General features: G+C 45.5%; 1 protein-coding gene across 4 annotated transcripts in view; it reads left to right on the top strand.

The window, feature by feature from the left end:
- Window positions 1-10,190, top strand: part of SEMA3F (semaphorin 3F) — a 148,198-nt gene that overhangs the window by 857 nt on the left and 137,151 nt on the right. The gene's annotated exons all lie outside the window — the stretch shown is intronic.

The following is a 10,190-nucleotide window of genomic DNA, read 5'->3' as shown; positions in this document are numbered from 1 at the left end:
GCCCGCGGGGAAGGATTAAGCGCATAAAGAGATTTCTCCCTGCCGCTCATCGCCAGCCCGCGCCTTCCAGCTTTTCCACCTTGGTCGCCTCACTTCCAAATGAGCGAGGCCGGCTCCGTCGGGAGAACAGCTGGGCGGCTCTCGCCGTCTCGGCAAAGGGACGGGACAGGACAGGGGGCGCCGCGGAGCCGAGAAGGGCGGGGAAGCGGAGGTCAGGGAAACGTCGCTCGGCGCGGGCTCCGGGGCTCCGCTGTCGGCACTGGTCCTTCCAACCTGGTGCCGGATAGCCAAGGGGACGATTGCCAAGCGGAGAGCGGGAGACCGACCGGGGGGAGAGGAGGGAAAGAACCGTTTCTGAGCGCAAACTTTCTGCGGCCTCTTCCCACCCGGGAAATAGCTGGTTTTTGGCCCTCGTTTTACCTCCGTTGGGCCCGGAAAGTTGAGCAGAAATCCAAGAAAGGGAGGCGGGGGTGAGGAAGAAGGGAGACGAGGCAGAAATCTGGACCGCTTTCACTCGAAGATGATTAAAAAAAAAACTGAGATGGGATTGGAATCTTTATTAATATCTCTCGGCAAAAGTCGGTCCTTTGATGCCCCAGGAAAAAAGGGGGGCTCATATACCAAGGTCTCTCCCCCTCTCCCTCTTCCTCTCTCCCCCTCCCTCTCCTCTCCCTCCCTCTCCTCTCTCTCTCCCCCCTCTCTCCCTCCCTCCCCTCTCCCTCTCCCTTCCCTCTCTCTCTCCCTCTCCCTCTCTCCCCTCTCCCCTCTCCCTCTCCCCCCTCTCTCTCCCTCTCTCTCATTCTCTCTCCTCTCTCTCATTCTCTCTCCCTCTACCCCCCCTCTCCCTCTCCCTCTCTCCCTCTCTCTCTCTCTCTATGCTTAAGAACGAGGGCTATTCTGTATGTTTGCATAGGGTGATTTGGAGGGAACTCGGGAGGGTTAAAGTCCCGGAGTTGTGAGAAGTGCGGTGAACAGGCGAAGGGGCTGAACGGAGGAAGAAGCCAGATGACTTGAGAAAAGTATCACCTTTCCAAACGAAAAAGTATCGGGATTCTACGTCGGATCGCATTGAAAGCCTACTTGGCGCGTGTGCACGTGTGCTTTCCGTGACTTCCGTGTAACCAAGCCGGCTGAAGTATTAAACCTCCCGAGTTAAGTCTCCCCGAGAGACCTCCCCTCTTAAGTAGATAAGCGCCGCCATAGCTTTTAGAAAGGTGGCGGCGTGGCGCCGCATCCGGGAGCCCCTTTCGTCGCCCGGTGCGCTCGCTCCTCGCAAGTGGTCCCAAGTCCAGAACAAGAAATCCCGGCTCGGATCTGAGATGCGGGGCGTTTACTCTGGGCCTCCGGATCGCCGGGAGGAGGAAGAGGGGAAGGGAACTTGGAGGGCAGTTCTGTGTACCTGAGCGGGAAGTCGCGAAGCACGGCTAGGTCTGGGGGGTGAGGGTGCGATCACGCTGATGTTCCGGGTTTGCCGAAGGCTTGAACTCGTGAGGCTTCGGCAGAAACAAGCCGGGTAGGATCAGGCGGTCCAAGCGTCCCTATTCTCTCTCTCCCTCCCTCCCTCCCAGGCATTCTTCAAGGGGCGCCGCGAGGGAGGGAAGGAGCGGACGCGCTCCGAGTCGGCCGGTGCGCTTGGAAGGTTAGAGGCTCGTTTCAGTTCGCCTCCTCGAACGTAGCCGAGGCTTGTTGTTTCTCTTGGCCCCCCCCTAGAACAGGCAGCCTTCTGGCTTAAGATGCCGATGGTGCCGTCCCGTCACCCACCGAAGTGAAACAGGCTGACGCTACGGCTCTCGCTCCACTCCACCCTTCCCCGCCGTGCGTGGATTCTGGAGAAAGAAGCCGGGCCGGCTGCCGAGCTCCGGAACTAGGCAGGCTCCGCCGCGCCCGCTGCTGGGCGAGTGGTTTTTTTTTTTTTTTTCCTCGCGCCGCCGGCTGTCACTCGACCCGAGAGGAAAGCAACTGGTTTCCTCGGGGAGGGGTGGAGTGAGGAGGTGCGCCGAAAGAATTCGTGTTTCCCTTCAACCTTGCGTGAAAAGACCCGCCAAGAAACGCGGGTTACCATAAGCTTCGGGAAGTTTTCCTTAATTCATTTATGAACGGACCCATTATATTTGCGTGTATTAATGTATGAGAGGGAATAATAACGAGAGAGAGAGAGAAGAGAGAGAGGAGGGAGGGAGGGAGGGAGGGGGGGAGGGAAAGAAAAGAAAGAAAGAAAGAAAGAAAGAAAGAAAGAAAGAAAGAAAGAAAGAAAGAAAGAAAGAAAGACGGAGGAAGGAAGGAGGAGAGAGAGAGAGAGAAAGAAAGAAAAAGAAAGAGGGAGGGAGGTGGGAAGGAGGAAGAAAGGAAGGAAAGAAAGCAGAGAGGGAGGGAGAAAGGAAGTCAGTCGACTTTCTTAGCAATTAAATGAAATGCAGGCAGGGCCTGGCTAATTCCATTTTTAAAGGTTTCCAAATCCACACTTCAACAACTCAATTGTGGACAAGTTTCTGGATCTTTTCAGGTGCCTTTTCTCTTGTCAAGCAAACCACCAAGTATTCATGTTTTTTCTTCCTGCTCTTGAAAAGCCAAGTGTCCAGTATGTGTGTGTGTGTGTGTGTGTGTGTGTGTGTGTGTATGTGTGTGTACATTTTGCTTTAAAATAACAATGCAAAACACTGTGTTTTGTGGATTCAAGTCTTAATTAATTCAGCAAATAATACTGCAGCCCTTTAGAGCATGAATGAAAATGTCCAACTCCCATGGCAGGTGATTCCTTCCCTCCTCCATCCCTGTCCTGAGAACCCTCATTTTTCTCGCTGCAGCATGAATGGCAGACAGTTTTTTTTATGAATGAGATTTCAGTAAGGAAAAGGATGTCTCTCTTGACCTCTACACATGGCAGGACATGGCTTTGAATTAAAAAATGGGCTCCCTTGTGCTTCCAGTCTTGTTGCAGTCAACATTTGGGGAACTTTCACAGGAGACAGTTCAATTCATGGAACTGTTCAAATACTAGTCTGTTACAACAGCCAGCATAAAGCTTGGTTAAGTTGGACCCTTTCGTCAAGTTCCTCTGGTGCTGCGTATCACACACACGAGCAATATTCACATCTGGCACAAAACAGAAATCCAAGTAGATCTCTGTCTCTCCCCCCCCCCACCTGCCCCGCATTATTACACATGAACTGAAATTTCAAAAGAATACTCATTGTCTTAATATACAGTTAGCTTGAAAAACTTCGCATGATCAACATACTCAATGTGGAAGTCATTAGGATCCACTCTGGGGGCCACTGGAATAATTGGAACCCCAAAGGGGGAAAAAAACTGGAAAAGCCAATAAAAATCTGTCTGCAGTTAGTAATAAAGGTGGCTGTGGAATGCACTTTCCTTCTCAGTGTCTTTCTACATATAATCCATAATACTATACAGGGCAAAGAATTATTTTGTATTTGCTCACCAGGTGCAAATTATCTCAAGACAAATAGCATGCATAGTTATGAAAAGTGGGGCTTTGCAGTAGCTGGGAGTGGGGGGAGGGGAGGTTGGCATTCCCAAATAATTCTGCCATTCCTCTCTCTTCACTTGCATTGTGATTTTTTCACTTAATTTTCAGTAGTCGCTCAACCAACACTAAATGTTCAGTCTTCATTGTGCTGATATTTTCCACTTGTTTTTTCTGAAAAGACATGGATTCCCCTCCTTCTGCTTTATAGAAAAGGTGCCATTTTGGCTACAAAAGGAGCAACATTCAAGGCATCCATACTGCCTTGCTTATTTATTAAACTAATTTAATTCCTCTGTTCCAGTGGTGGGATTCAAATTTTTTAACTACCGATTCTGTGGGCATGGCTTGGTGGGCATGGCAGGGGAAGGATACTACAAAATCCCCATTCCCTCCCCACCCCACTAACCTGCTTTCCAGTTCCATTCTCCTGTGCAGGGCAACAAAAGAAGACCCAGCCAATCAGCTGGGACTCAGGAGGCAGAGAATCGATGGGGGTGGGGCCAGTCAGAGGTGGTATTTGCTGGTTCTCTGAACTACTCAAAATTTCCACTACTGGTTCTCCAGAACTGGTCAGAACCTGCTGGATACCACTTCTGCTTTGTTCACATTATAGAAAGTTTTAAGCTGGTTAGCAAAACGATAGAATCATCCTAATAAAGATAATACCCTCACAGATAGAGAGAGAGACAGAGAGACAGACACAGGATAACACAACTAAAACATAGAATCACATGAAGCTGCCTGAGGTTAGCAAGAAAAACCCCTTCTTGACCTGTGGATAACAACCATTCCTATTTCAACAAGCCCCCAAAACCAGCTCTTCCAAATTTGGGGAAAGTAGTGGCAGAACACTCTGAGGAGAACTGGATTGTCCATTCATTTTTCTCTCTCTAGATATTTCCTTTTTGTATTTATTGTGTTGTTTTAAACTGATAGTACACTACTCAAAAACAAGAGCCAATTGGATGTAGGGCTAAGAAGGCAACAGGCTAGAAACCAGGAGACTGTGAATTCTAGCCTTGCCTTGGGCAGAAAACCTTGGGCGACTTCAGGCCAGTCATTTTCTCTCAGACTTGGGGAAGAAGTCAGGGCAAGCCATTTCCAAAATCTGTTGCTAAGAATATTGCAAGGACTTGTGCAAGGAGTTGCCAAGAGTCAACACTGACTTGAAGAAATGCACACATGCACACACACACACACACACACACACAACCTTTAATCACATTGGAGTTGGTCAGTCTATAGGTTTTACAGATTATAGATTAACAGGATTGGAAGGGACCTTGTAGGTCATCTAGTCCCCCCACCCACCCAAGCAAGAGACCCTACACCATTTCTGACAGATGACAGTCCAATCTCTTCTTGAAAGCCTCCAGTGATGAAGCTCCCACAATTTCTGAGGGCAAGCTATTCCATTGGTTGATTGTTCTCACTGTCAGAAAGTTTCTCCTTATTTCCAGGTTAAATCTCTCCTCGTTCAGTTTCCATCCATTATTCCTTGTCTGGTCTTCAGGCGCTTTAGAAAATAGCTTGACCCCTTCTTCCTCCCTGTGGCAGCCCCTCAAATATTGGAAGACCACTATCATGTCTCCCCTGGTCCTTCTTTTCACTAGACTAGCCAAGCCCAGTTCCTGGAACCATTCTTCATATGCCTTAGTCTCCAGTCCCCTAATCGTCATTAGTTGCTCTTCTCTGCACTTTTTCTAGAGTCTCAACATCTTGTTTATAACTGGATGCAGTATTCTAGGTGTGGTTTTACTAAGGCTTTATAGATTTAATAGGTTTAATAAATAATTTATAGGTTTAGTAAATAATTGCCTCTTTCTTTGTCTGTTCGCATCATCTCCTCTACCCAGAAGCCAAAGTTTACCTTCAGAGGAACCTAGTGAGTCCCATGAGACCACCTGCCCCCTCCAGCTCTGCCCATTAATATCTTGCTGCTTCCGCTCCACCAAGAAAGTCTGCCGAAGGTGGTTGTCCTATTATACCTAATGGTAGGTTGGCCCCAGGAAAACACTGGAATTAAACATGAGATCTGTGCTCCTTTACTCCCCCTCCCCTCCCTTCCAAAAAAAAGAGAGAAATGATGGTATGAAATCCCTACCGATAATTGGTCAAATGGAATGAACGCTCTGGGCATTTTCTGCCTTTCTAATCACCTCTAGGAGGCACAAGAGAGCCCAGGAATGTAGCTAATAGCGACACTGCTGTAGAACAGACCTGATATTTCATGAGGCTTTAATATGGCAACGTTAGGGGTTCCAGGACTAGATCGGAAGCTGTAATGATTTTATTAGCATCGTTGCCCATTTGTGACATACACATATTAACCAGGGATGGGCTTCAAACATTTTACCAAGGAGTTGTCTGCCCGGTTGCTGGGTGGGTGTGGCATTGGTGGGCGTGGCCGAGTCGGCCTCCTGCACCACAGCAGGGGGGTGTTTTTGCCTTCCCTGGGCTCTGGAGGCTCTCTGGAAGCTGGTAATGGGCCCATTTCCGGCCTTCCCAAACTTCCAGGAGGCCCGTTTTTCACCCTCCCTGAGCTTCCCCATGCACCCTGCATTTACCTGCATCCAAAACGGGACGTGTGGGGACTCCTGGGAGGGATAGGATGGGATTTGGGGGTCCTCTGAATTGAAAATAATCTTAGCCCTGCAAACCCCCAGCAGCCCACCCCTGAATTAATAGAGTTGTGCTGTCCAGCCAGTGTATGGGAATTGGATAGTTAGTTAGCAATTGTGAGCTGTCCCCTTAAGGGAATGCATCATGGTGAATGTAGTTCAGGTATCCTGGGAAATGTAGTCCATGTCATGTGACCACAACTATAATCCTGATTGGTCGCTAAATTGATCCTCGGTGGGTTGGGGGAAGTTTCCTCACTCTTGGCTGAACTCATGGACTTGTGGTAACTGTTCTACTTCTACTACTACAAAATGGGAGAAAAGGGATAAGGAGATAACCATCTTTTTACCTACAAGACAGATATGCAAAGGATTGGTCATTAAAGAAGAACTTCATCACAAATGTGAGTTATGAGGATACCTGATGAACCAATAATAAAGACTTTGTATGTACGTTTTGTTGAGTTTATCTATGTGCATCTGTACAGAAGACAAAATCCATCACAGAATATAGAACAGTAAAAAGATGGTTATCTCCTATCCCAGAGTTGTTAATAATTTTCTCACATATTCCTTCTCTTCTTTCTTTCTACAATTCTCTAAGCTTCTTTCTCTGAAGGCCTGGTGGTAAACTGAGTGTGATCAGAAACCCCTTTGTTTCTGAAGTGAATTAACTGAAGTTAATTAGCAGAGCCATCAGGAGGTTTTCCCCCAATTTTCTTTAGTTCCCCAAATGTTCACCTCACTTATGGTTCAATTGTTCTCCTTATTTATGTGAGATGAAGAATATTTAGCTCTAACATGTGCAAAAATAAGTAAAGCACGTGGGCTCACCTAATGCCTAGTGACATCTGAGTCAGTTCAGTCTATTTCCACCAGCAAAGTGCATCAAACTTTCGAGCCAGGAAACACTGCCGAAAACACAGCTTCTCTTCATTTATGCATGCCTTTTTTTTTACATTTATCTCCCAACTTTCAGCTACTTCCATTGCTCGTCTCCTCCTTTTTTCTTTCATTCTTATCCTTCTCCCTGCCCTACCCTTTCCCTTTGTTTGCCATCTCATTGGCTCTTACTGGCATGCTCATAACCATCCAAACGCAACAGCATTATACCTGCCAGAACTGTTTTCTAAAGTTGGCAGGGCTTTGGTTCAACAGCAGTTGATCGTGGCAGGTTATTTCACAAGTTGAATTCGGATTCTAGACCTTTGGGTTCCAAAAATAAAGAAATAAATAAATCCCAAAGCGAGTGCCGAGTGAGGAATCTGCAAAAAGGAAAGTGCGAATGTGTGCTGAAAGAAAGGGAAATAATACAAATATTTACCTAGAGCAAAGGAAATTGCTATGATGTATATTGCCCCTGGGAAAGTTTAACTCCTCCAATTGTGGTGTATTGCCCACAGCTGAAGAAAGCTCCGTCCTCCTATGGGCCCATCCATTATTCTGAATGTCCTTTTAGCCAGGTTGGATTTGTTTGACTGATTCCAAGGATTTTCCTGTGAAATCCCTGAAGTTTGTTTCTGTCATTAACTCCAACTTCCGTGCACCTCACCGGTGAACCAGAGGGAGCAGTACTGAGAACACGCTCCCTTTGTTCTGATCTCTGTCCCAAGCATCATGCGAGCTGTGCTTGGCTTGCTTTGCCTTTGTGCTTTGTGTGTATGTGTGTGCATTTCACTGCAAATTGTTCTGGATCAGCCTAAAAAAAAAAAAATCCTTCTGGAAACTCACTGTAGTGCTAATCATATGCATGTTATACATTAGTTTTGAGGTTTTTTAGATAGCCTTGTTGGAGAATAGCTCTAAATGCTTAAACAGATTTTGCCTGTTCACATGTAGACATACTGTTTGAATCATTCTAACATGGTTTATAACTGTATCCAGATGCACGTTTAGCACAATAGAAATAAAACAAAAAAGGGGGGGTTTAAGAATGTAGAAGTTACCATATTTCTGAGTTTCAAGCCCTTGTAATCCATGCAAAAAAACATTCTTAGAATATGGGTGGCACCAAATGGCCTGTTTTCTTTGCTGGCACAAGAAGAAAAGAAGGAAAAGTCAGAGGTCTCAGGAGGCAAGGCAGGCTCAGCTGGATAGAACAATGTTCTGCCTTCTATTAGCAGAAGGAAAATTCAGCTGTGCTGCAAAAGGAAAAAAGAGAGAGAAAGAAAGATGGCAAATGCAGTAGACAGGGCTTCTTGGATCCATCTTTTAAGAACATTTTAGGTGATGCCTTCTGATTGTATTACGTGGCAGGAGAGTCTGGATACTATGTAATCATAACATGCTGAAGGGATTTACATACCTGATTTTCTGTTTTACTTGCCAATTTCTTTGGATAAAGTTTTAAGTCCTCAGAGCAAGTATCATCCAAATATACTAAAAACCAATTACCATAGACTCATTGAGAAATGTATTTATTTGTTTGTTTGTTCATAACATTTATTTTTTGCCCATCTTGTATCCAACTACTCTGAGCAGCTTTTATCATAGCCCTCCAAGGAAGGTGAATTGCACGCAGTGCCTTTCTGCCTCCTAGAAGAAATTGCTTTTCCAGAATATTCAGTGAAAGGGTCCTGTCTTATATTAGCATTAGGACCATCATTTTGGGAAGTCATTTTTGTGTAGTACTTTGATACAATTCCAGATGCTGAAATTGCGGGCAGGAATACATTCAGTCATACTTCTGCTTTTTAAGCCTCCACTGACTGCAACTGCAGAAAGCAGACAACTATAGTGTAATTAGTTGTCCAGTTGTCAAACGGATACTTAACCTGTACTGTATTTCTAAAAAGGCAGATCTTCTGAGAAAGGAGGCCAGGAAGCTGATTCTGATCCAGAGGGACTGGGTAAAGGGCAAACAAACAAAAACACACACACACACACACACACACACATTCCTATCTCATGGCTGCAAGATTTTATATGTATGTATGTATGTATGTATGTATGTATGTATGGTATTCAGCTTTGTTCGGGTATTTTCCCACGTCATTGTAGTTGTGCTTTTAAAGTTGTAGCAACGTTTCGGCAGAATCACATCTGCCATCATCAGGCTTCTGTATAGTGTTCATATATATATATATGTTTTCTGAGGTTCTCGCAAGTATTTGTATGTGGATCTTTGGTTATTCGGGTTTTCTCCCGTGTAAGATTGGAAGTATCTAGGCAACGTTTCGATGAAGTCTCATTCATCATCTTCAGGCTTGTGTCTTCGGCTCTGTGCTTCTCAGCACTCAGCACAATAGAAATAAAACAAAAAAGGGGTTTAAGGGGTTTAATCTTACGCCAGAGAAAACCCGAATAACCAAAGATCTATATCTATATCTATATCTATATCTATATCTATATCTATATCTATATCTATATCTATATCTATATCTATATCTATCTATCTATCTATCTATCTATCTATCTATCTATCTATCTATCTATCTATCTATCTATCTAATGAGAAAATGTTTATCTTCAGGAAATGATGACATGTTCATATGAGGAAATGTATGTTTGTCGTCATCACTGAAGCTGGGAAATTAATTGTGTAACTTATACCCAACAAAGGGAATACTCTAAATTACACATAAAGAAAATCCCATTTGAATTCTGGGTAGTTACTTTCACTGCTCCCTCCCCTCTCCCCGGCATTCTAGCCAGGCAAAGCTGTCAGATCCCCTCCGACTCGGCTAATGTGGTACATACAAACTCTCTCTTTTCCTCCTCCTTTAAAAAAATGCATTTAGTCCTTTTTTTTTTTTTTTTTGGTTTTTCAAATAATGAAGTCCAGATTTCTCCTGCCTGGTAGAAAATGGAGCCTGTGCTGTGCAAGGGTTCCTTCCCCTGGTTCACTGCCCTTCTGTGCTCGGCTCTCAGCGATGGAGGTAGGCAAGCGGAGGGGAGGAATGAGCAGCCCCACTCTGCCTCTATCTCCGAGGGGAAGGGCTGCTCCCATGAGAGTCCCTAGTGGGTGGGCTGCTGGCTCTGAGTCTTGCCGCCATGAGATGGGACTATAAGGAACTCTTTTCATTCCTGCAAGGAGACAACTTGATTACTGCCCCTCAATCAAAACCTGTTTACTTTAC

This window comes from Pseudonaja textilis, chromosome 2 (assembly GCF_049901715.1).
Source record: "Pseudonaja textilis isolate UNSWEBS1 chromosome 2, rPseTex1.2, whole genome shotgun sequence".
NCBI lineage: Eukaryota > Metazoa > Chordata > Lepidosauria > Squamata > Elapidae > Pseudonaja > Pseudonaja textilis.
The sequence above is the reverse complement of the archived record's forward strand: the minus strand, read 5'-3'. Positions and strand labels throughout refer to the sequence as shown.